The sequence below is a fragment of the Pseudophryne corroboree genome, chromosome 10 (genome assembly GCF_028390025.1).
Source record: "Pseudophryne corroboree isolate aPseCor3 chromosome 10, aPseCor3.hap2, whole genome shotgun sequence".
Lineage (NCBI taxonomy): Eukaryota > Metazoa > Chordata > Amphibia > Anura > Myobatrachidae > Pseudophryne > Pseudophryne corroboree.
Window position 1 is genome coordinate 27,476,965 of NC_086453.1, and position 23,236 is coordinate 27,500,200.

The 23,236-nt window shown below is 46.3% G+C and overlaps 1 long non-coding RNA gene across 10 annotated transcripts; it reads left to right on the forward strand.

Annotated features, from left to right (window-relative positions):
- The first annotated feature begins 3,715 nt into the window (after positions 1-3,715).
- On the forward strand, positions 3,716-22,721 carry LOC134965867 (uncharacterized). 10 transcript variants are annotated; one of them, XR_010188532.1, is made up of 7 exons: positions 3,716-3,875; positions 14,399-14,564; positions 15,295-15,319; positions 18,104-18,204; positions 19,652-19,703; positions 20,417-20,446; positions 22,334-22,721. It is a non-coding gene; the product is annotated as an uncharacterized LOC134965867 (long non-coding RNA). The 10 variants fall into 10 exon arrangements; XR_010188527.1 differs by having other exon boundaries at positions 14,399-14,554; positions 15,202-15,319; XR_010188531.1 differs by having other exon boundaries at positions 14,399-14,554.
- The last annotated feature ends 515 nt before the right edge of the window (positions 22,722-23,236 follow it).

Here is a 23,236-nt window from a genome sequence, read left to right on the forward strand (position 1 = left end):
ATGTTTCTGTACAAGTCCATACATCCTCAGAAGCGGCAAAAAAGGAAAGTGTATTCTTCCTGCTCATTGCCCGAGAAGATATCTTATAGATTGAGGTTGAATAAGTCAGTGATGACTGCACACAGGTGGTGTGTAACACAGATAATTCCTGTAATATACTATTGTACATTGCAAGCACAATCATTCTGTGTAATATCTCATACCTGTTACTAAATGTGCAGCCAGGCTTATTGTTAATAAAATCATACATTTGAATCTCTGCCAACTGCGGTAATACAGACTACAATCTCCTATATGCTTTATATAACTCCTATAAATACTTTAGTAATTGAGGGGTATGTGGGTGGGGGGGGGGGGGGGGGTTAGTAGCCACAAACCTGCCTAGTCTGGGAGTGTCTGTAAGCAGAGGACACTGATGAGCCAAGCCCACAAGATGGTATGACCACACCCCCTACAGAAGAGAGCGCAGCAAGTGAAAAGGCCCACAGTATTTACAGGTGGGGTATCACTGCGGGATCCGGTATGAAGATCGACAGTATCTAGGTCGACAATGTTTAGGTCGACCACTATAGGTCGATAGTCACTAGGTCGAGATGGATGGAAGGTCGACAGGGTTTCTAGGTCGACATGTGCTAGGTCGACAGGTCTAAAGGTCGACATTAGTTTTTCAAATTTTTTTCTTTTTTTGAATTTTTTCATACTTAACGATCCACGTGGACTACGATTGGAACGGTAATCTGTGCCGAGCGAAGCGGTAGCAGAGCGAAGGCACGATGCCCGAAGCATGGCGAGCGAAGCGTGCCATGCGAGGGGACGCGGTATTCACCAATTTGGGATCCCGGTCACTCTACGAAGAAAACAACACCCCAAAAAAAAAAAATCCTCATGTCGACCTTTAGACTTGTCGACCTAGAAACCCTGTTGACCTTCCATCCATGTTGACCTAGGGACTGTCGACCTATAGTGGTCGACCTAAACATTGTCGACCTAGATACTGTCGATTTGATGAACCACACCCATCACCGCACCCCTACATGCTAAGCCACACCTCCTAGTTCCGGACCCTAATAAATCTCCCGCCTTCTTAAAACAACATTGAGTGATGTGAACATTGTTTCTTTTAAAAATTCCTCACTGGTTCTGATTCTGAATGTTCTCAAAAGTAAAAGTTATTCACACTTTGCATCAGTTACAGAAAAAAAAAGTTTGCTTTTAAGTGTGATTGGTTGGCTGTTCCAACTAGACAAAGTCCATTGCATCTGATTGGTTGTCACTGGTTTCAATCAAGATTTTGTCATTGAACTACAGCAAGTGATATGGAAGTGGGGGAGGGGCGATCCATAGAGAGGTAAAGTATTGCGTGGTAATTTAATTAAAGATAGGGAAATGTGTGGCATATTATCAAAATTGCTTGAAAATGTTGTCTTCTTTATTCGGTTGTGGAATTTTTTGTACAATTGTTTAATGGAATTTGACCTTAAGTGTTTAAGATGGAAATAATGTTTATGCCATTAGTAACCATATCCCAACCGCACCAAGAGCAGAATGATTAGTGATAATCCAGCTCTATTAAGGTGCAACAATTTCCACAAAATGCTAATTAACAAATAAAGGGGGTGATTCAGACCTGGTCGCCGGGCTGCTAACTTTGCTGTCCTGCGCTCAGATAGTCGCCGCCTCCAGGGGGAGTGTAAATTCGCCGTGTAAGTGTGCGATGCTATTTGTACGCCGAGCTGCAAAAATGCTTGGGAACGCCTATGTTTTTCTGGACACTCCCAGTAAACGGTCAGTTACCACCCACAAACAGCTTCCTCCTGTCAATCACCTTGGGAACGCCCGTACGATTTGATTTTTGGCACCATCCCGTCGCTGACCGGCGATGCGTGCTGTTGTTGTCCAATGCTTGTGCGCATTGTGGTGCATGCGCAGTTAGTAACTGATCACCCGCTGTGCGAAAACGCACAGGAACGTTCCGGAATGAATCAGGCCCAGCGTGTGTAATAGTACTAGGCAGAATGGCAAAAGGAAAGTAAAAATCATTTGCATGAAATCCGACGTCAGGTTTGCTCATCTCTCTAGCGAGTTTTCTCATTTTCCTGGATGTGACCCAGATTCTCATTGTTCCCCTTTCCCATCACACAGGGATCCTATTCTGTGGCAGGATAACTGCAGGCTCTCTGGTAGGGTTGGTGCCTAATTAATGACAACAGCCGTCTCCAGCAGCACGATGGGCAGGAAGGGTAACTGTCCACAGCTTATTGGTAGAAGGGTGGACAATACTATTCCCTGTTCAATAGAAGAAACCACCAAATTGTAGACCAGATCCAGTGACAATATATCAATTATTACACGTATTATATAAATCACAGGTGACTACAATGGGTTCAGTATGATTTACCAAAGGACACAATGCCTGGCCTACAGCTAAATTACCGACACGGTCAAAATACCGACATTGATTATACCGAGATGTGCAAAATGCCGACATAGTCAGAATACCGACATTTCAAATGCTGACATGTCAAAATACCCACATGAGGTTTTCTGGGGGGGGGGTTGTGTCAATGTCGATATAGGTCAACATGGACACCCTATAACACTATTATATTTCCCCTCCGGGTCCACTGGGATGGTAACGTATGAACAAGTTTGTTTTTGCGAAAAATTCCTTAAAAACGCATATTGACATGTCAGCATTTCACATGTCGGTGTTCTGATAATGTCGGCACTTTTAAAATGTCGGCACTATTAATGTCAGTATTTTGACCGTGTCGGTATTTTGACTGTCAGTCAATGGGTGTCAGGATTTTGACCGTCGGTATTGTGTCCGTCGGTAAATCAACTGCTACCCACTGCGACTACATAGGTACTCAGGGCCTGCTGCTGAGACTACTTTAGCGCCTATTTCCATAGTTACGTCTGCGTGTGTATGCTAATGCTGGGTGTACTAGTGTGCGTGTCAAGTACAATGTGTGGGACGCCCACTTTAAGCATCTTTCTGTACAGCCATGGGGCACTCTTTAGAATCATGCACCAGCCATGTATCCTGAGTGTGCTACCGCTTTCAGCCCCACCCCTGCAACACGCCCATAAAATCAACCAATTACAGTACATGTGTCTGAATAGCCACTGCCCAGCATATTTCCAGTACATGTCTGAGACGGTGCATCTCAATGACAACTGCGTCCTCTGTGCGCGCCCACAGGGTAACACTGGAAATAAATCACTCAGCTCAGTGGACATCACCAATGTGTGCAAATCATAATCAGCCCAATAGTATCTTCTCTGTCACTTAGGGGACAATTATACCAATGACTGATGGATACAGTTCAGAATTCCGTTGTGTTTGTATTGTTAGGGCCTCAATGGACGCAGTGGCGGTTCTTGCCACGGGCAAGCTGTACTTTTGCCCGGGGCGCCGCCTTCCGGAGGGTGCCGACGCCATCCGGATGGTGCCGCACCAGGGCATGATCCGCCAATGTGTCCCCCGCAGTGCCCTGCTGTGCCCCCCCGCTTTGAAGGGAACCAGACGCGTAGCGTCTAGTTTCCCTTCATTGAGAGGACATTAGTTGTGCGGTGCGCGATGACGTCATCGCGCACCACACAGCAAAGGTCCTCTCCATGAAGGGAAACTAGATGCTACGGTCTAGTTTCCCTTCATGTAGAGGACCTTTGCTGTGCGATGCGCGATGACGTCATCGCGCACCGCACAGCATAGTGGCACAGACACTAGGGGTCATAATTGACCTCTAGTGTCTATGCTGTTCTATGGGAGAGACGTAATAACGTCTCTCCCATAGATCGAAGAGAGGAGAGGAGAAGAGCGGCGCCGCCGGCGGAGGGGTCTGCAGCGGTCTGGATCAGGAACGGGGATGGTAAGTATACTTTTTTTTTATTTAATTTTTTCTTTCAGCGTCGTGACCACGCCCCCATTTGAAGCCACGCCATTATATTTTGCCCGGGGCGCCACAAGGCCAAGAACCGGCCCTGAATGGACGGACAGATTTACTAAGGTGCAGTTTGTCAATCCGCTTTGATTGATAGTTTTGAATAAAGCCAGGTTTTACATTTATTTCATTTGCCTTTATAAACCTATCAGTCAAAGCCTTCCTGTGATCTCGGTGACAAGCCGCGCCTTAGTAAATCCTCCCCTTCATCTTTATATAACTCTCTATACAGTATGATATAAAGGTACTCAGCAATGATACTAGACAACATAAAAGAGCAGCCAACACTTTGGAACATATTAAGATTCTCATTGGTTGCTATGGGCAACGCCTCTTTAGAAGGTTTGATAAATCTCCCCCTATTAGTCCATATATCTGGATCATGTCAGTCTATTATTATTATTATTATTATGCTTTATTTATATGGCGCCACACATATTTATATGCCGCATCGCCCAATTACGGAATGCATCTACAAAATAATCAAAACATTTGATATTCTTGGAGCAGCACCTTTATAATTACTAAGACTGGGTACACACTGCATCAACATGTTGGCGCACCCATCGTTGCGCCAACATATCAGCCGATTCAGGTAAGTATATACACTTACAGATTGTGATATCACAGCTGGGTGGGCGTTTGAATTTGCCCAGCCAGCTTTCAGGGCTATCTTAACAGTATAGTAGGCCCTAGGCAAAGCAATGCACTGGGACCGCTACCGATCCATTCACAGGAACAAATTATAAAAAATTATAACTTTCCCCTCCTGCGGTCCTGCTCCGTCTCTCTCCGTCTCCGTCTCTCTCCACGTGCTACCATACAGTGAAGGGCTGTCAGTACTCTGATTGGTAGATAGCTCCAGCCATCCGCCAATCAGCTTTCTGGCAGCCATTCACCATCTGGCTGCAGGCTGGGAGGCAGGTAGCGAATGGTGTTGTCTGTGATGATTGTGTGACCACCACCCACCACTACTCGGAGGCCCCTAGAAATGTGAGGTCCTGCCCAGGACCTCACATTTCTAGGGGCCTCTATGGGCGTCGTTCTGACCCGATCGCACACTGCAGTTTATCGCAGCGGTGCGATCGGGTCAGAACTGCGCATGCACCGGCGCATGTCAGATGGCCGAAGGCCGTCGGGCCGCTACGGCCGCCTCTTACTGTTTGATAGGCAGAGGCGGTTGCTGGGTGGGGCGGAAATGGCGGCCACCGTTTCGTGGGCACAGTCCAGCCAACGCAGGCGTGGCCGGACCGAACTGGAGGCGGGAAGCAGCGGCTGCGTGACGTCACATGCAGCCGCTGCGGGACAGGGAGCGATGAGTAGCCAGCACGCTAAAGCTGCACTGGCCGGGAGCTACTCTTGAAGTGCAAAGGCATCGCCACTGTATGATGTCTTTGCACTTCTGTGGGTGGGGGGGGGGGGGGGGGGGCAGCACTGGCATGCGGGACGGGATAGCCCTGTGCTGGGCGCCCCCCCGCATGTCAGTGTGAATGACCATATAGCACAGCTACGATTATCTCGGAATGACCCCCTATGTTCCTATACGTAAAGATGGCCCTTCCAGCTACAAGTGTATGGACGTTCTACTGACCACCCGTATACACAGCCAGATACCTCAATATATTTGCAGATCTATCGGCCATAGGCTATCCTGCACAACTGGCGTGACATGTCTGTTAACAGCGTCGATATCAGATTTATTGGGTGTACTCCCCACCAGACCGCATTGCAAGATATCGATCAGACGGCCAATATATCAGCCAATGTGTACCCAAGAATGGATTTGTATGTAACAAAGGATCTCTTCCACATCAACTTCTACAGTACATTCCTTTTTGGCTGAACCAAACAATCCTATTACAGGTTGAGTCTCCCTTATCCAAAATGCTTGGGACCAGAAGTGTTTTGGATATCGGATTTTTCCGTCGTTTGGAATAATTGCATACCATAATGAGATATCATGGCGATGGGACCTAAGTCTAACCACAGAATGCATTAATCTCCTATATATTTGCCTTAGTCTGTGACTCTGTGCCCGTAATGCTGGGCGGAGTCACAGTCACAGATCTACCAGGAACAGTCCCCTCCCTCAGCCCGCCCAGTCTCCTCCCCATCTCCGCCCACTCCCCTGTCTCTCTCCTCCACGTACACTCCCTGCAGCAGTACTGCATGCTCCTGGTCACTGTACTCCGCGAGGTGGCTACCACATGGTGACACGCTGTCCCGCTGCTAACACTACCCCAGCCGCAGCACTGTATATATTCAGCCAGTACCCGGGGCTCCGGCGGCAGTACCTGCTGTCACACACGTGCTCGGGGCGGCTGCAGCCAAGATGATAATATTATTGCAGTCAGCAGTGACATACCTCCCAACTGTCCCGCAGTGTCCCACGGTGGGGGGGGGGGGGGGCAGTTGGGAGGCTCTGTGTCTCGCTGCCCTGTTTAGCAGAGCAGCGGTGAATAGAGGCTGTGCGCATGCGCACAGCGTCTATTCTCTGGAGTCAGAGGGAGAGGGGACATGCCAGCGGCTCACAGAGCGCTGAGCATGCCCCTTCAGTGACGAAAATGTGGACCTGGCTTGCGATCGCGGGTCCTCCCGTGAAGACCCGCCCCCTTTTTGTAGGCCACGCCCACTTTTCGGGAGCGCGTGCGGAAAAGAGAAAAGTTGGGAGGTATGGCAGTGACATGGACGGGTTTCCTATCTCACCCTGCCTCCCGCCCCTCACCTATTGCGGATCATTAAATAGAATAGCCAGTGACTACTCCTAGCCCCACCACTGCGTTACACAGGCGCCCTCGGGATCGGGAAGATATTCTATCTCCCTCCTATGTCACAACACCGCGGCCATAGGGATCTGCTACGTGGTGCAGTACTGTAAGTCCGGGATGTGACTGTTCCTGTCACTGTCAGCCGCACGGGTGACGTCACGGTGTGATGCAATGCTGCAGCAGTATTAATGTATTATTGTCCGGGTGACGTCACTGTTCTAGCAGCTGCTGCAGTGTTGCTGTATTGTGCCCGGGTGACGTCACGGTGTGATGCAATGCTGCAGCAGTATTAATGTATTATTGTCCGGGTGACGTCACTGTTCTAGCAGCTGCTGCAGTGTTGCTGTATTGTGCCCGGGTGACGTCACGGTGTGATGCAATGCTGCAGCAGTATTAATGTATTATTGTCCGGGTGACGTCACTGTTCTACCAGCTGCTGCAGTGTTGCTGTATTGTGCCCGGGTGACGTCACGGTGTGATGCAATGCTGCAGCAGTATTAATGTATTATTGTCCGGGTGACGTCACTGTTCTAGCAGCTGCTGCAGTGTTGCTGTATTGTGCCCGGGTGACGTCACGGTGTGACGTTGCTGCTGCTGGCCACGTGCCTGGGTATAGTAGCTGTGCGAGAGACGTGTCTCCCAGGGAGTCGGGTGACACTGCAGCCGCTGACTGTAAGCGGGACTCTTACTAACCGCCTCAGTCTTGCAGCTGCCGCAGAGTTCAGGGGAAAATGCTACTATACAGTAGAAGGCTACTGACAGCCGCACTCGCCCCCCACCCACCCGTAGCACTAACACCCGCGGCCCCCCGCCCGCTCCCCCACCAGTAGCAACAACACCCACGGCACTCCCGCATGCTCCCCCACCAGTAGCACCAACACTCGCAGCCCCCCACCTGCGGCACCCACCGCGTCCGCCCCCCACCCCTTGCACCAACACCTGCAGCCCCCCCCCCCCGCGGCACTCCCGCCCCCAACCGTAGATCCCACACCTGCAGCACTCCCCACCCGCGGCACCCGCGGCCCTCTCCCACCCCCATACCCACCTCTCCCCCCGCTACATCCCAGCACCCTCCACCCCACCCGCACCACCACCACATCTGCCTCTCCAGCACCTGCCCCTCCCCCATCCGCAGCACCCCTGCTCCTGCTCCCCCAACTACGGCACCCACGGCACTCCCACACCAGCCTCTCCCCCAGCCCCCCGCCCCTCCCACACCCGCATCACCCCTGCTCCCAACCCCCCACCCATGTCACCCCCGCCCCTCCCCTATGCACAGCACCCCCTCCCCTACCTGCAGAATCCCCCCAACCGCACACGCAAAAGTGGCACCCTCGCACCCACCCAACCACACCACCCCTGCACCCACCCCTCCCCTCCCCCCCAACAATAAACGCAGCTACTACCTGTGGCCACTGTGTGTAGAACCAACTCTGCTACCTGTGGGCACTGTGTGTATAAGCGGCTCTGCTACCTGTGCCCATTGTGTGTATAAGTGGCGCTGCTACCTGTGGCCATTGTGTGTAGAACCAACTCTGTTACCTGTGGGTATTGTGTGTATACGCGGCTCTGCTACCTGTGGGTATTGTGTGTATACGCGGCTCTGCTACCTGTGTCCATTGTGTGTATAAGCGCCTCTGCTACCTGTCATCATTGTGTGTATTAGCGGCTCTGCTACCTGTGGCCATTGTGTATAAGTGGCGCTGCTACCTGTGGCCATTGTGTGTAGAACCAACTCTGTTACCTGTGGGTATTGTGTGTATATGCGGCTCTGCTACCTGTGGGTATTGTGTGTATACGCGGCTCTGCTACCTGTGTCCATTGTGTGTATAAGCGCCTCTGCTACCTGTCATCACTGTGTGTATAAGCGCCTCTACTACTACTTCATGATGCAGACACTAGCAGTATAAACTACACTATGTTATGCATTGTGCGCTGCGGCCACTCTGCACGCCCTCACAAAGGGCTACGCCCCCTTGACAATCGCACGCCCTTCCCCCTTGCAATATTTACCCACTGGCATAAAAAAAAATTCTCGCAACAGTATTTTCTCTCTCACACCTTCCCTCTCTTTATCCTCTACCTACCACCCTGACTCTCCCTATCCTTTACCGATCGCACAGCGTTTCTGTACATTCCCTCCCCACTGACATCTCTCTATCTTTTCTCAACCGGACACCATTTCTGTATGCCCTCTATACTGCCCTGAATTTCTGGATCTATTATCTACCGGGCTGCGTATGTTTAAAGGCCTGCAGGGGTTAACGGCGCGATGAATCACCTAGTGTTTAATATGCACCTTATACACACAGCCTGAAGGTGATTTTCGACAATATTTTTAATAACTGTGTGCATTAAACAAAGTGTGTGTACATTCACACAATTCATGTGTTTCATATACACCTTATACACACAGCCTGAATGTCATTTAATACAAGGGGGGTAATTCCAAGTTGATCGTAGCAGGAAATTTTTTAGCAGTTGGGCAAAACCATGTGCACTGCAGGGGGGGCAGATATAACATGTGCAGCGAGAGATAGATTTGGGTGTGGTGAGTTCAATCTGCAATCTAAATTGCAGTGTAAAAATAAAGCAGCCAGTATTTACCCTGCACAGAAACAAAATAACCCACCCAAATCTAACTCTCTCTGCAAATGTTATATCTGCCCCCCCCCCTGCAGTGCACATGGTTTTGCCCAACTGCTACAAAATTTCCTGCTGCGATCAACTTGGAATTACCCCCAATATTTTTAATAACTTTTTGTTGTAAACAGAGTTTGTGTACATTGAGCCATCAAAAAACAAAGATTTTACTATCTCAGTCTCACTCAAAAAATTCAGTATTTTCGGAATATTCCGTATTTCGGAATATTTGGATATGGGATACTCAACCTGTAATATACTTTTAACTACTATAGAAGAATGAGTGGGACTACTAACAGCTTTTACCAGCATATGACAGCTGAGTAACCCCCAGAGGTCTATCAAATTGGGGGATGTTATGGGTTTATTTATATTATGTATGAGCCCCTGACTAACACATTAATAATGAATTTGTTAGGAGTTCATACATATTACTAAGGGTCTAATTCAGACCTGATCGCTCCTCTGTAAATTTGCAGAGGTTTGTTCTCGGATAGACGCCACCCAGACAGAGTGAAAAATGTCCCCGTGCAAGTCTGTGTACGCCGTGTGAAAAGCTTTGCAAACAGCGGACATCTACAAACCCGTTTGCAACTCGCTCATCATAGAATGATTTTTCCAGTATGTGCGTAGCCCAGGACTTACTCTTACCGTGCGACGAGATCAGGCTGATCGGGGCCGGAGCTGACGTCACACACACGCCCTGAGAACGCTTGGGAATGCCTGTGTTTTTCTTGACACTCCCAGAAAATGGCCACTTACCACCCCCAAACATCCTCTTCCTGTCAATCAATCTGCATAAGGCCAGCGATCAAAAAAGACGCGGGATTCTTTTCACAGTTTGGCATCGAGCCTGCACATTATGATCCATACGCATGCACAGTCATTCGCTAATCGGCCGCTTTCCGATCTCGCACAACAGCGAACGGGTCTGAATTAGGCCCTAAACCCCTATATGCCTATACTGAGAATGTTATGTGCTGAAACACTACAATGGTACACTGCTGTTTTATTACTATTATTATTATCCTTTATTTATATGGCGCCACAAGGGTTCCGTAGCGCCCAATTACAGAATACATACAGTATGCACATAATCAAAACAGGAAAACAGTGACTTACAGATGAAGACAATATAGGACAAGTACAGGGTAACTAAGCATAACAGTAAATGACAGAGACAAGTTCCAGGTGGCCAAAAAACTGCGTGATTTGGGCAGGTGAGGATTATTAAAGAAAGAAAAGGATAAGCACATGAGGGAAGAGGGCCCTGCTCGTGAGAGCTTACATTCTAAGTGGAGGGGTAGACAGACATGGGTGACACAGACTGGGTACATAGAGAGTGTAGAACAGAGGGTTAGGATGAGATTTCACTGGGTTTGGTGAAGAAGTGGGTCTTAAGAGCCCGTTTGAAATTTTGTAGAGAGGTGGAGAGTCTGAGGGGTAGAGGTAGGGAATTCCAGAGGAAGGGAGCAGCACGTGAAAAATCTTGGAGGTAGGAGTGGGAGGAAGTAATCAGAAGACAGGAGAGGCGGCGTGCATTAGCAGAGCGAAGAGGACGGGTGGGAGAGTAAAGGGAGATAAGATCAGAGATGTAGATGGGAGAGGAGTGGGTGAGGGCTTTGTAAGTGAGTGTGAGAAGTTTGAATTCGATTCTGAAAGGGAAGGGGAGCCAGTGAAGGGCTTGTAGGAGAGGGGAGGTGGACGTAGTGCGTTTGGTGAGGAAGATGAGCCGGGCAGCAGCATTGAGGATAGATTGGAGTGGAGAGGGGTATTTGTCAGGGAGGCCAGTTAAAAGGAGATTACAGTAGTCCAGTCTGGACATGACCAGTGAGTGGATACTGGTGAGAAAGGGTCTCATCCTGGAAATGTTTTTGAGATGAAAATGACAGGTTTGTGAGAGGTGCTGAATGTGTGGTGTGAAGGAGAGGGAGGATAATTATACTCCACTTAGTAGCTGATAGGGGTTCACTACGGCTGGCCGGTGGTCGGGCTCCCGGCGACCAGCATACCGGCGCCGGGAGCCCGACCGCCGGCTGACCGACAGTGTGGCGAGCGCAAATGAGCCCCTTGCGGGCTCGCTGCGCTCGCCACGCTACGGGCACGGTGGCGCGCTACGCGCGCCACACTATTTTATTCTCCCTCTATGGGGGTCGTGGACCCCCACGAGGGAAAATAAGTGTCGGTATGCCGGCTGTCGGGCTCCCGGTGCCGGTATACTGAGCGCCGGGAGCCCGACCGCCGGCATACAGAAGACCACCCGCTGATAGCTATGGGGGGAATACACTGTAAACGGAGGATGAATAGCAGAAAACAGTTCTCCCGCACTGATGAACAGCCCGGTGTATAAACGTGAATAACAATACACTAATAGATCAGTGACAGAGTAATCTACAAGTGCATTCAGGACACTTTCATGTCAAGAGATTCCTGCAACATTTACTAATGTGGGCTGTTATCAGTTAGATACAAACTTGTGAAGTGCGTCAGTCAATCTGTTTGATTTCATCAATACTGTAGGGGAGATGTATCAAAGCTTGAAAAGAGATAAAGTGGAGAGCGATAACATGCCAGACAATCAGCTCCTAACTGTCATTTTTCAAACATAGGCTATAACAGGCAGTTAGGAGCTGATTGGCTGGGACGATATATCTCTCCACTTAATCTCTCTCTCCGAGTTTTAATAAATCTCCTCCTATATTTGTAAACCCTCAAACTGATACAGGATTCGCTGTGTGACCTACTGTAGGAAATGAGAGGGCTTCATAGCTGGAGTGCAGAATATTAGGAACCCTGTTGCCATATGAATGTGGTTTTTGTTACAAATATATCCACATCAGTAAATAACATAATATCACATACACAAGCTAAAAGGGTGATACAATGCGGATGAACAGACACGTCGGTGGTCATTCCGAGTTGTTCGCTCGCTAGCAGTTTTTAGCAGCCGTGCAAACGCTATGCCGCACAAGATCTAGCAAAGCTTTTCAGTCGCACTGATTGCCGCAGAGTGATTGACATGAAGAGGGCGTTTCTGGGTGTCAACTGACCGTTTTCAGGGAATGTTTGAAAAAAAGCAGGCGTGCCAGGAAAAACGCAGGCGTGCCAGGAAAAACGCAGGCATGGCTGGTCGAATGCAGGGCATGTTCGTGACATCAAAACAGGAGATTAACAGTCTGAAGTGATCGCAAGCACTGAGTAGATTTGAAGCTACTCTGAAGCTGCACAATTTTTTTTTGTAGCCGCTCTGCGATCCTTTCGTTTGCACTTCTGCTAAGCTAAAATACACTCCCAGTGGGAGGCGGCATAGCGTTTGCACGGCTGCTAAAAACTGCTAGCGAGCGATCAACTCGAAATGACCACCTAAGTCTGTGTTTATCAAACTATACAACTCAAGAGCATTACTGACTTCTAGAACGTTTTACCCTAGTAATGAATTCTACAGAATGTACGATTCCTGTCCACATATGAGAATATCACCTGATTCCTGCAAATACCATGTTATTACATAAATAATAACAAGTCCTACTTTTATAACATACTCAAACAAATACCCTCCTGCGCTATATTAAAGGTTTGATATGGCTGAAAGTACAACAAATACAAACTTTGTATTTTATGTATAATATAAAATTTATTATAAGAAAGAAAATTATTTTACTATTGTTAAACTTGACCGGTCTTAAAGATGACAAAATACAATCACATGCAATACATTAAATGACACTAAGGAGGTTACTTTTATAACAGATGTATTGGATTCTTCTATGTAGTAGTAATTTCCGTCATTATGCCCACTTACTAGGTAATGTCTTTCTGATTGTGTAAGAACCCCTGTATACCCCCCATTATGTAGATACAGTATTTCACTTTAGGTAATGAGTTGGGTCATCCACTCCCTTTACTTACAAACAATAAGCAATTAATGTACAGCAATTTGAATGAGAATTCGGACGTCTGCTGAGATAAGTTAGAACTGAAGAATATGCGTTATGCTAAACACAAATACTGGAAATACCTGATCTCTTTGTAGACAGAAATGTTTTACACCACCAGGGCTGTGAGGATCATTGCCTGGGGGCTGCCAATCATTGTAGCTAGCACATAATGCATAGGAACTTACATCTTGCTGGGAGGCTGCTTTTCCCATATCTCCAGTACATACAGTACATGTCTATGTAATATAACATAGGGAGGGGGTCATTCCGAGATGATCGTAGCTGTGCTAAATTTAGCACAGCTACGATCATTCACACTGGCATGCGGGGGGACGTCCAGCACAGGGCTATACCGCCCCGCATGTCAGTGCAGGGCCACCCCGCAGAAGTGCAAAGGCATCGCCCAGCGGCGATGCCTTTGCACTTCAAGAGTAGCTCCCGGCCAGCGCAGCTTTATTGTGCTGGCCGGGAGCTACTTATCGCTCCCCGGCCCGCAGCGGCTGCGTGTGATGTCACGCAGCCGCTGCAGCCCGCCCCCCATTCGATCCGGCCACACCTACGTTGGCCAGACTGCGCCACGAAACGGCGGGCAAACGCCGCCGTTCTGCCTTTCTCCGCCCAGCGACCGCCTCTGCCTGTCAATCAGGCAGAGGCGATCGTAGCGGCCCAATGGCCTTCGGCCATCTGGCATGCGCCGGCGCACTGTGGCATATATGCATGCGCTGTTCTGACGTGACTGCACCGCTGCGATAAACTGCAGCATGCAATCAGAATGACCCCCATAGAGGGTTTTTATGCAACTATTGATAATGCTGCATTCAGTAACCCGCTGTGTGCTTGCTTCTCTGCTGTGTGACCCTTCCCCAAAACATAGCTCTATGATAAAATGGGAGACGGCGCATCATAGGGCATTAGGTGTCACCGTGTATCTGAGAGAGTGCTGAAAGTGCCTCCATGTGGTTAACCCCTTCAGGACTATGTAATGTAGCTCCGAGTCATGATAAGCTAGTTGTTGACACATCAGGGGGTGTATATACTAAAAGTCGATTTGCATCGATTTTGATACATTTTTGGCTGATTTGTGATCGATTTTGTGTTTCAGGGTCTAAATCTCACATTTACTAACAGATGATTTTTGACAGTAGGTGGTTACCTACTATAAGTACGGGATGTCAGCAGTCAGAAGACCGGCGCTGGGATCTCGACATCTGTAAGAATGCCGATGTTGGTATCCTGACAGCTGGAATCTCAAACGTAGGTATGCTGGGGTGAGTTAGGGTTTGGCTGCGGGAGGGGAGGATTAGGGTTAGGGGTTATAGGGATTTTGGCAGTCGGGGTGCCAGTGTCGGAATTCTGGCCACAACCATCCTCGATGCCGCCACCCGTATCCCAACCACTTTTTACCGCCTACTGTATTTCTGCTTGTATCTTTGCACTTGTTACTTTGATTTAATGTACTGGTGCTTTGGGGAACATTTACTAAGCAGTGATAAGAGCAGAGTAGTGAGCCAGTGGAGAAGTTGCCCATGGCAACCAATCAGCTCTGAAGTAACATTTATTACTTGCAGATTATAAAATGATACAGAGCTGCTGATTGGTTGATAGGGCCACTTCTCCGCTAGCTCACTTCTCCGCACTTATCACTGCTTAGTAAATGTCCCCCTTTATTTCTTACGTTCCTGTGCTATTATCGCATTCATATAAGGCTTGACTCATAATTATGCATTTTTGCATTCATAGATTTGACTGCGCCCTCGTAGGTTTGATTGCACAGAGCTACGGAATCGGAGACACCTTTAGAAATAAACAATGCTAATGAGATGTGTAGAACTAAAGTCTCTTCCTTTTGTTTTATAAATATAAGTTTGTTTTTTCAGTTTTTTTTTTTATTATCCCATTTTGCAGGCTGACAGCACTGTGCTTTGGAGTTGTGTGTGTGTGTGTGTGTGTGTGTTTGCGCCACGTTTCAGCAGTTACCTCTTCTGTCTTCATATCCAGGCAAACCCACCATGCACCTACACAGGTAGGCTGGCTACATTTGTTACATTGATATCCTGTCATTACTGAGTTGACCTAGAATATGGTGATATTGTTTAGTAGTATCCATGAAATCTGCAGAATTAGGGGTCTATTTGCTAAGCCTTATAGAGAGATAAAGTGGATGGAGATACAGTACCAGCCAATCAGCTCCTACAGGCCATCTTACAGGCTGGGTTTGAAAAGGGTTCAGTATGACTTCCCTATGGATGGTCCGGCGGTCAGAATACTAACAATGGCACTCCATCAATTAGAAGCCCAACAACACCCCATTAAGCACCCTAACAATAACTTTAACCCTACCTTGTGGGTGCCTAACCCTAACCCTCCCCGTTTGGTGCCTAAACCCCCCTGCTAAGTTCCTATCCCTAACCCTCCCTCCCCGGCAGGGTCGGACTGGCCCACAGGGGTACAGGAGAAACCACCGATGGGCCCCACTGCCTGAAGGCCCACTCCATCCTCTATGGATCAGGTTCCAGACTGTGCACTTGTATTATACATAGTAGATATGTTGCATTACACTGCACAAGACAATTGTGTATTTCAATAATCTGTGGAGGCTGGCCACACCCCCTTTGTAGGCTGGCCACACCCATAAGTATGGGCCCCTATTACTGCATTCCTCCGGTGGGCCCTTCATGCCCCAGTTCGACACTGCTCCCCGGTACCTAATCCTAACCTTCCCATCCCAGAACCCTAACCCCCGTCTAATGGCTAAACATACCCCCACCCCCTTCCCCCGTGCATCCCGCTGAAAGAAGAATCAGAGTTCCAGGCAACAGGCATCGTAATTAGATGCCTGGATCCCGAGTCCATCGGGATTTAGACGCTGGTGTTCCTGCTGTGGATGAGATTCCGGCATTGGTATTTTGAGTGCCAGGATCTCATCCTTCAGGAAGCTGACTGCATCCCGTTTGAAAAATGTCAGGAGCTGGTTGGCTGGTACGTTATCTCTCCCCACTGTATCTCTCTCCAAGGTTTAGTAAATAGACCCTTCAGTCTTGTAGTAGGAAATAGCAAAAATCATATGGAAATAAAGCTTTTTACAACAAATACATCTTCCTAAACCCAACTAAGTTCATCAGCTGCTGACCACAGAACTGTGCATTGGGCCTGATTCAGTAAGGATGGCAAATTCTGTAGCAGAATTTGCAATCCTTTGAATCGCACGCTGGGGGCCACCCATCGCAGGGGAAGGCCGCCCAGCATGAAAATCGCAGCACCCTCCCCCCCCCTACATTGACCACGCTAAAATTCCGGTTGCACCGCAATTTCAGCATGATCGCTATAAATAAGGTAGCCTCCTGCCAGTGCAGCTTGGCCGTGCCCGCAGAAGGACACCGCCATTTTACTAGTCTCAGGGGCTGCATGTGAAGTCCCACAGCCACCCCGATCACTCCCCCGCCATTCCAACCGTTTGCCTGCCAATGCCCCCATTTCTCCGTCTCCGCCCCATAATGGAGCGATCTACAGTCATAGAGGGATTCATCGACTCTCACATCATTGGTTCTGTCTCTAGGCTGATATTTTATTATTTATTAGTATTATCCTTTATTTATATGGCGCCACAAGGGTTCCGCAGCGCCCAATTACAGAGTACATAAACAAATAATCAAAACAGGAAAACAGCAACTTACAGTTGACGACAGTATAGGACAAGTACAGGGTGAAGATTTTTAAAGTAATAAAAAGGATAATCACATGAGGGAAGAGGGCCCTGCTCGTGAGAGCTTACATGCTAAAGGATATTTGACTGATTTTAGTACAATTTCATTTAAATTCACCAGATTGGCCAATAAATTCAGTGATTATGTGACCGGCTTTAATATTAAAATTTCCATTGATATCAGTAACTGTAAATATATTCATTTCATATAATGGGCTACACAAATGGGATTTATCACTATTATCAGCATCATCATCAGCTATTCTAGATTGTGTAGCTTTCATGCTCCATGCATATCCTCATTGCTTCCATATTATTTACAGCATCTCCCGATCTTCCCCCTTATTAATACCACTTTTCCACTAGCTCTAAAAACAGGGGTAAATGCAAGTGATCCGGGAATCCTACCTGGGTAGCTTACCAGGTTGAACACGTGTTCAACCCGGTAAGCTCTGTGGTGTAAATGGAAGCCGTGTCGATGCGACACTGCTCCCGTTCACAGTCTACGGAAGGGCAACACTGGGAGATCATGTGATCTCCCAGCGCCACCCCTGCCACGTCACCAGCAGCGTCACCAACCCGTCAATATGTAGAAGTGTAGAAGTGGGCTCTAGCACGGGTCGCAGCCGTGTCAGGCTCCCAGCTGCGACTCGTGTTAGATAGTGGAAAAGGGGTATTAGAGATGTGCGGTTCAGTTCTCCAGAAATCCGAAACAATTCAAATTTTGTGGAAGTGAACTGATCTAAAACCCCGTGTGGGTCCCCGAGGAGAACTGATCCGAACTTAGTCCCGGTTTGAATTTTCTTACGGTTCGGAATTCAGATTTTAAATTCTAACTTCGGGTTTTGGATTGCAAAAATGAAAAAGTTTTAATCCATTTTTATCAATTTATTTGGACTCTATGATTATTGATTTTTTTACCTTCAGATTCCCCCATCTGTATGCGTTATCTCTGTTGTGCATTTTATGCTGAGTGTATTGTGTGAGGGGCTTTTGAACTGAAAACTGGTTTCTACAAACTGATTTCTTATCATTGCAATAAGTAACATCTAAGACTTGATTGAATTTCTAATGAAGCACATGGAATTTTTGCCCCACCTGTAGAAACCAAGAGGGGGGAGACTCCTGTATATAAGAGGAACCCCTGAGACTGGTCCAGTATCTCATATACAAAGACTTTAAGCAGAGAAGAGACAACTACACTTGTGAGTATGAACCTCATTGATACCTTTGGATTGTGTAAAACTATTGCTGTTATTACATTGTACAAATAATTACTTATTATAACACTCACTCTGTATACGGTCATTCTGTTCATGAGTCCTATAATATTCCGCCAAATAATCTACAGTTTATAATTCCTTTATTATGTTACATTTTCTTCCTCACCTTCCAATGTGTCTGTGTTACAGGGTAAATCCATATGTAGTTGTGTTATAATCTACTTGTTTGCAGTAATTCACTGAATTATATAATATATTGTGCTTTACATTTAATTAATTCTTAGAATAATAACAACCACTACAATACAGGTAAAATGATAACCTGCCTTATATTAGATATACTGATTTACGAAAGCTTCTAAAACAGACAATTTGTGTTGTTCCCCATAGCAACCAGAGTCCGTTTATCATTATTAAGAATGCAATAAGACAACTGATTAGAAAATCCACTTTTAATATCTCAAACCATATGGATAATCTGTAGTCCAGGGGCATTTTAGTATCTATCATCGAAATCTATATTTTATTTGCTATTACCTATAAGATAATGGGGCAGATATACTAAGCATTGGAGAGAGATAAAGGGATCTTTGTACTAAGCCTTAAAGAGATATAAAGTGTATGGAGATAAAAGGCCGGGTTTGAAAAATGACAGGAGCTGATAGGCTGATACTTTATCTCTCTCCACATTATCTCTCTCTAAGTCTTAGTACATAGGGGTCTATTCATGAAGCAGTGATAAGAGTGGAGAAATGATCCAATGGAGATTTGCCCATGGCAACCAATCAGCATTGAATTAACATTTATCATTTGCATTCTATACAATTGTACGGAGCTGCTGATTGGTTGCCATGGGAAGCTTCTCCACTGGCTCACTTCTCCACACTTTTCACTGCTTGATGAATAGACCCCATAGACCTCAAAGTACCAGTCAATCAGCTCCTTACTGTAATTTTTCAAACACAGTCTGTAACATGACAGTTAGGAGCTGATTGGCTCTCCAAATTATCACTATCCAAGGCTTTGTATATCTCTTGGATTGAAACCTTCCTCCGGGAACCTTAATGGTTATTTTTAAAAAGATTTTGTGGCTTTCCTTATCTTCTGGGGGAATTACTATTGTTTGCTGAACTTAAACATTTTTTTAAAGGGACAATCACTTACAAGACAAAACCATGTCTTGTAAGTGATTGTCCCTTTAAGAAAATGTCCGCGTTCGATCAGCATCCTGCACGGACGCCAATCACAGGTGTCATTACATCCTACCCATATATTAAAATGCATAAATGTGATGATTGTATCACTGATTCTAAGTGTCCTAGTAGCCCCCTCCTCCCATACGTGCCCACTCTACAGATTTCTGTCCTAAATAATGAGACGTCTTCCTCTTCCCTTCCTGACTGACTGGCCTTTATATACTCTCAAATAGGTCTACAGGAGAATGATGAAGCTTGGCGCAGTCCTTCTCGTCCTGGCAATTGGTGAGTAAAGTATAATAGTCTGGGGGGAAACAGAGACTGCGTTATTCCATACTCTATGTGCAGATAAACTTAGTAGGTGTCAGAGAATATCACAGGGCAGAACAGTAATATGTGAGTACGGGAAGAGGTTGGAAAAGAAGAAGAAAAAAAAAGAGTAACAGGAAAATGATCATCAAAGCTCATATTTATTATATTCTGTAAAACTAAACCTCGTAATGAAAGTTACACATTAGTATTATTACAGTATGTCTTACTTTGCTTAGACTCCTCTCCATAATAATACATAGCAGTTCTGTCTCTGAACACAGCTACATAGTAATAATGAGGAAAATCAGAATAAAAGATTGAACACAACCAACACATGTAAAATTATGTTATTTAAATTATATCCAATTTAACGTAGCAAATTCATTTTTTGATGATTTTTATGGAGAAAACAATGTAGGATTTTGGTAATTAACTTATGGTAAATTGAAGAAACACATAAATAACTGCAGAACGATGGGGGATTATATATTAAGGCACCATATATAATATATGTAATAGTCACTTCTAGCTTATAAATGTGTGAGGGAGATGAAGAGCTGCCTCATTGTAATGTGATTTTCCCAATACTGACAGGTCCCATGCAGGGGAATGGTCGTATGTTACATAACAAAGTATTTCATCATCAACTAATTACTGCTCTATCTCTTCTCTGTCTTTTCCTGTAGCTGCCCAGTCTCTCTGTGTCTACGGAGCTCGTAAGTATGACAAGAGTAGTGATGATGATGATGTTACGTTGGAGAGCACTAGTGGCTGTTACTTAGGGGTTGGGGCCGGGGCTGCAGTAAAATGTATGGTCCATCTGGATTATGTTGTGCGTATCAATTATAATTGTGAGTATTAAAATATTCCTGCAGTTCCAGGAAGTCTTTCTAGAGATTTACTGTATATATGGGTTTGGTATGTTATACCGCTCATCGGTATGCCGGTGGTCACATGACCGACACCGACATCCCAGCATTGAAGACTTCGGAGGGGGTAAGTATTTCCCCCCCCTCCCCCCTCCTACCCTAACCTAATAAAGCAGAGGTCACTAATTCCCCTTTTTGGAAACTTATCATTGCAATCCTGTGTTAGTGATTGGCTGGGAGTACTTCTGTTTTATCTGCAGTCTGGAGTCAAATATGATATTAATAGTAATCCAACATCCTTGCTTAGGGCTACAGATAAACATTCTTGTTATCTCAGATAAGGATACCTTTGGAACTTCATACAGTCGAGTTAAGGCAAGTGCTCCCTGGTGAATGCAGATGTAGTACATAGAGACACAGGAGAATGCAGCTGTAGTACATAGAGTCACAGGAGATTGTAGCTGTAGTACATAGAGTCACAGGAGAATACAGCTGTAGTACATAGAGACACAGGAGAATGCAGCTGTAGTACATAGAGCTACAGGAGAATGCAGCTGTAGTACATAGAGCTACAGGAGAATGTAGCTGTAGTACATAGAGACACAGGTGAATGCAGCAGTAGTACATAGAGTCATAGGAGAATGCAGCTGTAATACATTGAGTCACAGGTGAATGCAGCAGTAGTACATAGAGACACAGGTGAATGCAGATGTAGTACATGGAGTCACAGGTGAATGCAGCTGTAGTACATAGAGCCACAGGAGAATGCAGCTGTAGTACATAGAGACACAGGTGAATGCAGCAGTAGTACATAAAGTCACAGGAGAATGCAGCTGTAATACATAGAGTCACAGGTGAATGCAGCAGTAGCACATAGAGTCACAGGAGAATGCAGCTGTAGTACATAGAGACACAGGAGAATGCAGCTGCAGTACATAGGGGGTAATTCTGAGTTGATAGCAGCAGCAAATTTGTTAGCAGTTGGGCAAAAACATGTGCACTGCAGGGGCGGGCAGATGCAATATGTGCAGAGGGAGTTAGATTTGGATGGGGTGTGTTCAAACTGAAATCTAAATTGCAGTGTAAAAATAAAGCAGCCAGTATTTACCCTGCACAGAAACAATATACCCCACCCAAATCTAACTCTCTCTGCACATGTTATATCTGCCCCTTCTGAAGGTCACATGGTTTTGCCCAATTGCTAAAAAAAAATCTGCTCCGATCAGGTCTGAATTACCCCCATAGAGTGACAGGTGAATGCAGCTGTAGTACATAGAGTCACAGGAAAATGCAGCTGTAGTACATAGAGTCACAGGTGAATGCAGCTGTAGTACATAGAGTCACAGGAGAATGCAGCTGTAGTACATAGAGTCACAGGAGAATGTAGCTGTAGTACATAGAGACACAGGAGAATGCAGCTGTAGTGTATAGAGTCATAGGTGAATGCAGCTATCGTACATAGAGTCACAGGGTCTTCTTTCTCCATCACATTGCCCCATGCTAACACAGTTTTCAGTGCTCCTATTGTGTGAGTTATAGGATGTATTGGATCTGAGAGGGTTTATACAGGGAGTGAGAGCTCATTGTGGAATCCATCCCTACTTTGTGTTAGTGATCTCATTATCTTTTATTTATTACTAGGGCAATTTTACTTTGCAAATGATTTAATAGAATCATTGAGTCAGATGCGTCATTATTAAGAAAGAAAATATAATATTTTATTTATCTCCATAGCAAAGTGTGGTGCGCACCAAATGATGAGCAGCTGTGATGGTCCGTGTACACTCAACTGTCACTCTATGAAACATCCCAAATCCTGCCTGGAGCTCTGCAGTCCTGGGTGTGTCTGCCAAAGTCCGTACATTGCTGTATCCAGCACAGATAAGACCTGTGTTCTACGATCCAAGTGCCCGTAGGACTTTCTGAAGAAGGAAACTGGGACATAGATGTGACATGAGGATCTCCCGCTGTCGTCTTGTTACTTTGTTCTGCAATTTGTATATATGTAATGCATTATGTGACCTGTTCCAGATAATCCTGCTTATCCAGATACATAACGAATTGGACATCTAGGAAAATAATTCTGTGAAAAAATAAAAAAAAGCAAAATATTCAGTAATAACATCTGTAGCCTGTGTCAGTGATGATGATGAAGATGGTGATGATGATGAAGATGTAAAGCCTAGTAAGGAGACTGTGGCCTAAATGTAATAGTCTCCAAGTTGGCAGAGTCTAGACATTTGTTATTTTAAAGCAGCAGTCATTTAAAAGGCAAAACTAACCTGGTTTCTTTTTACTTGTAAATGGTTGGACTTGCAAACAGTCCGGCACCTCAGAGGCTATAACGTTTAGTCCTTTGTCTCTAAAGGGGGGTACTCACGGAGTGATCCCAGTTTAAAATCTAAGCAATCTGACTAGATTGCTTAGATTTTAAGCATGATCTCCCTGTGTGTACCCACCCCACAGCGATAGCGATGGGCAGCCCCACGCATCGCTATCACCGGTGCTAGATTGGCCTGCATGCAGGCTCAATCTAGCAGGTCGCTCATTTCACCCGCTGGGTAAAATGAGAGGCCCCCCTCCCGTACCCCCTCCCCCCCCCCATCGCGCTGTGCTGAGCGGGGGGAGAGATATGTG